We start from the raw sequence: 5,398 nt of genomic DNA, 5'->3' as shown, positions 1-5,398 counted from the left end.
ATCGGCCCTGCCTTGAGTGTGACAGGGGGCGGTGCCCCAACCCCCCAATCGGCCCTACCCTGAGCATGACTGAGGGTGGCATCGCAACCTCCCGATCCGCCCTGCTCTGTGCATGACAGGGGGCGGCGCCCCAACTCCCCAATCGGCCCTGCTCTGATCCCGACCAGGAGTTGCGGGGCAGGCACCTAAGGATTGGGCCTGCCCTCTGCCACCCAGGAGCAGGCCTAAGCCAGCAGGTCGTTATCTTCCGAGGGGTCCCAGACTGTGAGAGGGCACAAGTGGGGCTGAGGGACATCCCCCCGCCCCGCCAGTGCACCGGGCCTCTAGTTATACATAATAGTCTTTATAATATCTTGAGGCAATGAGTTTCAAAAATTCACTACCCACTGTGAATAGCACCACAGTGCATTTTCATGGCAAATCCATTTGTCCCTTTTTTCAACTTTTGTCTGTCATTAGCTTGAATAAATGTGGAAGACCATTGAAATCCACTCAATAGGACAAAGGTCAGAGAGGAAAGCTTGAAGCACTTACACTCTGAAACACATAAAAGGCAGCCCCCTTTTAAGTTGAAGGCTACTGTGGAAAGTGCCCTGTTGAAGAGCTGAGGTTCACGTGGAAGCCCTATCAGCGCAGCACCTTGAGGCAAATATCCATCTTGGCAGCATTTCAAGAGTAGATGACCCAGAGACAGAATCACGCAGGGACACAGAAACTAAGCCCAGTCAGTACAAAGATCCACCTCTGCGGATAACAGGAAACACTTCCTTTTGGCCTTAAGTAGATAAATGGCCATGTCACCAGATCGACATCATAGAAATCCTGATGAAACTGTTGGAATAGCTTACAGATTAAGCTTATAAATATGTCTTATTGCTTGTTTTGATACTTGCATTCTATTGCCACCAAAAGAGTTTAATTTATAAAAAAGAAAAAAAGTTAATTTACTATAAAGAATTGAAATTTGGCATGTATTCATTTAAATACTTAATTGCCAAATAAATATTATAAAGCACAGCATATAAAACTTGGATTACTCAGATTAGTTAAATCTTACTTAAGATTATAAGACATTTATTTCTCAAACTTTAATGTTACTGAGAATAACCCACATATGGGTTATTTTAACTAAGTTAAAAGTGGAGGTTCCTCTCTTGCACTGCTGGTGGGAATGCAGACTGGTGTAGCCACTGTGGAAAAAAAGTATGGCGTTTCCTCAAAAAATTAAAAATGGAACTCCCATTTGACCCAGTAATCCCACTTCTAGGAATATATCCCAAGAAATCAGAAACACCAATCAGAAAGGATATATGCACCCCTATGTTCATAGCAGCACAATTTACAATAGCTAAGATTTGAAAACAGCCTAAGTGCCTCTCATCAGATGAGTGGATTAGAAAACTGTGGCACATCTACACAATGGAATACTACTACATTGCTGTAAAAAAGAAGGGATTCTTACCATTTGCAAAAGCATGGATGGACCTGGAGAGGATTATGCTAAGCGAAATAAGGCAGTCAGAGAAAGATAAATATCACATGATCTCACTCATTTGTGGACTATAATGAACAACATAAACTGATGAACAAAAATAGAACCAGAGTCATAGAAGCATCAAACAGACTGTCCAACCTATGAGGGAAGGTGGGGGGTGAGGGGGTAAGAGATCAACCAAAAGACTTGTATGCATGCAAATGAGCATAACCAATGGACACAGACAGGGGTAAGGTGGGGGGTGAGGGAATGTGCTGGGGGCCGGGGGGCGGCCGGGGAGAGGTCAATAGGGGAAAAGGGAGACTTATGTAATACTTTAAACAATAAAAAATTTAAATTAGAAAAAAAACAAGTGGAGGTTCCTGGGCACCCCAGGTTTTTCTGATTCAGTAAGTTAAGGGGAAAAGTAGGTGGTGAGACAGTGCTATATGTATTGAGAAATGTTGCTTTAGAATGTGTTTGCGTGTGTATGACTGAGAGTGTGTGTCAAATTCTAATAGTGTAGTGGTCAGTCCCCTTCTCCCCTTTTTTATATACTGTGATTTGCATTGATGATAAGACAGGGAGCAGAAGAATGTCAAACTATCATCTTAATCCTCTTTAAAACAATTGTGTTATACACTCAAATAACATCTCTTAAAAATCTGTACACTGCTGAAATAAATTTATGGACTCAAAAAGAATGAAATAATTGTTAACATTTAATGAGGACTTCCTGTGTACCAACACTGTTCCAAATGCTTTTTGCACAGTAATTTATCAGAGAAATGGCTGGGGTACCTATGATATTTGAGAAAAACAATCTTTTAAGACTCACATGGGAGGATGAGTGATTTTTTAATTGCATGGAATTACATACCTGTGTTTCCAAAGTCCCATTTCCCTTAATCCAGTCCTGGAAGATGTGCAGCTGGGGATTCACTAAAACTAGAAGCAAAGTCAGTATCCAAAGTGTCAGTTCCATGGTGGAGCTGGGTCTGGGCAAGCTGATTTTCCTCACTTTCAACTTAGATCACCTCCAACCGAAGCTCTTTATTTTCCATACTGTCCTAGTGCGGAGGAGTGATCTTACTGTAATGGTGATAAAAGCACTGCCCCTCACTAAATTTAAGCTGGTAGGTATGGACTATGATGCTTTCTCCTCCCTCAATTACCAGTTTTATTTTGTACTATGTTCACCTCCTCCAGGTTTATTTTCTATTTTAAAGCCACTGCGGGGCCTCTCTCACAGTTTTAATACAAGTTCCATAAGCATTACACTCTTAAACAGTAGCCAGTTAACTTCCTTTGGAATGGGGATTCCACATGTCCAGGAGTCATCTTGCACTTCCCAGATAGAAGCTGTTCCCAGGTTTACGCTCAGAAAATATAGTAAGGAATCCACAGCCTTCAATGGGTAGATGGATCCCTTTCTGTCTGGATTAACATCTAGAAGGGAATAGAAGCAATTGAGATGATACTGACCCTCTCCTAAAGGCCTTTGGCATTGAATCAGGAGGAAGAATCATGCAGAGAGAGCGTGTTACAAAGACAACAAAATGTCAAAAGATAAAGTCCAACACCCTCTGTCTTTACACAAGTCTTTTCGTCTATGAGCCTCCTACTCTGAAGCCTCCTCTCCAGCTAATCCTGACCTCGGTCTCTGGCATCAAGACCCTTCTTGCTTCAACACCTTTGTATCCATAACTCCTTCCACTTGGAGAGCCACCCTATCACTCATAGGCTGGGCAAGCTCTTTCTTCCCACTGCTGATTCAGTTCTGTCACTTCTTTTTTACCAAGTAGTCTTATTTACCAAGTAGTTCCACACAGTTTGCTATTTACCTCTTTGTTCAAATTATATCTGTGATTAAATTTATTTAAGAAAAAGGGATGGGAGATGGGGATATCCAAAGGGAAGGGCTACATAGCATTGAGCCAAAGGGTATTGGGTCTATGATGGCAGCAAAAATAGACTTAGGACAGTGAAACAAGGAAGGCCATAGGAGAAGCAACAGGAGAGCCTAGGCTGGGCTGTGTTGGCTCACTGAGAAATCAGAGAAAAGGGGACCTTGGAGACAGGTTCAGGAGGTTAGCCCGGGACGAGCTGCCATTGCCCATTTCTTTTCTGGTTGCAAGTCTTACGGGGTCCCTTAGAGTTTGGGGGGTACGTGCCTATGGGGGAATGGCATGGGCTTGCTCCTTGGAGGCAGAGCATGCATTGGGTCCTTTGTCCTGAGTGTAATTATCTCTTTCTTGCAGGTGGAAATCTTAGGGGAGATCTCAGGGGAGGGTTTCAATAGAATATTAATCAGTTTTCCAGATCTGCCCTTTCAGGGTTGTGGTCTCCACTGATTGGTCGGTGCCAGGGCAGGGGTTATCAGTCAATGTACTTGGTGCTGAGGTCAGCCACGGCATCACTTGTCTGGTTTTGCTGCTTCTGTGGACCTGGAACTGAAATACAACTGAGGCCTAGATGTTATCTTTAGGGAGGAAAAGGTCAGAGGGTATAAACTGCCTGACCAGCAATATGAAAGATCAGGGGTCCAAACCACATGACCAGTGATAAGCTAGGAGAGGATAGGTTACCTTGGGGGTGAGGTTCTTGTTTTCCCAGTTTTACTCTTTGCTAGGCATTCTTTCTGTTCTGGTGAGATTCTGGTCCATGGTCCTTGGTCCTTGCTCTGCTTTTGTCTAACAATATCTATGGGGACATACAGGAACTTTATTGTCTCCAGCCCTTAGCTATGGAGTCTGATCTCTACTAGATGCTTAATAAGGGTCAGGTGCTTGAGTAGCCAGGAGCACAGCAGAGTAATTAAGTGCTTGTGTTCTGATATTAGACAAATCTGAGTTCACATCCAGCCCCAGTACTTACTACCCAGGTAACATTAGAAAACTTTGATAAAATTCGGTTTTCTCTTCTATAAAATAAATGTATCTACTAGAGGATTGTTGCTATGATTAAAAAGTGATATGTAAAGGAATGCAGTAGACTTGAAAAATGGTAGCAATTAATATTGTCATTATCATTAAATCCATAGTGAGAGTGGAGCTAAAAGTTTATAAAACTATTAGTAAATATTTAGCTGTATACATTTAGGATTTAGCCATAATAAATACTTGAGATGATGAAACCATTTTCTCTCCTTCCTCTTATTGAAAGGAGATATCTACACTAATAATAGACAAATATGTAAATTGACCGTACCTCTGCGACACCCCACAGCCCATCAGGAGAGAATATGCAAATTAGTGGAACAAAGATGGTGGCAGCCACGGAGCCAGCTGGAGCAGGCAGGAGGCTTGGGTCGTCCCCAGTGATGGAGGAAGCCAAAATTCCTGCCCACTTGGGCAGGCCGCTGAAGGAGGGGCCTGTGGGCGGCAGCCACAGAGCTGGCCTGAGCTCATGGGAGGCATGGGTCGCCTGGGCTGGCTGCTGAGGGAGGGGCCTGCAAATGGCCCTCAGCCCCTCACCCAGGCTGGCCACACCACCATGGGGTGAGGGTCCCTACTGAGGGGCGTGGCCAGCCTGCAAACATCCATTAGCCCCTCACCCATGCTGGCCAGGCACCCCAGTGGGGACCCCCAACCTTGGTGTGGCCAGCCTGAAAATGGCCCTCAGCCCCTTACCCACGCTGGCCACGCCCCCATGGGGTGAAGGTCCCTGCTGGGGGCTGTGGCCAGCCTGCAAACAGCCCTCAGCTCCTCACCTAGGCTGGCCAGTCCCCCCAGCAGGGACCCCCACCCCATGGGGGCGTGGCCAGCCTGAAAACTGCCTCAGCCCCTTGCCCAGGCCGCCCCGCCCCCCAAGGGAACCTTCACCCTGATCTGGGACACCCTTCAGGGCAAACCAGCCAGCCCCCACCCATGCACCAGGCCTCTATCTATACTAATAAAAGGGTAATATGCTAATTAGACTGGG

This window comes from Myotis brandtii, unplaced genomic scaffold (assembly GCF_000412655.1).
Source record: "Myotis brandtii unplaced genomic scaffold, ASM41265v1 scaffold179, whole genome shotgun sequence".
NCBI classification, from domain to species: domain Eukaryota; kingdom Metazoa; phylum Chordata; class Mammalia; order Chiroptera; family Vespertilionidae; genus Myotis; species Myotis brandtii.
Note: the sequence above shows the minus strand (reverse complement) of the source record.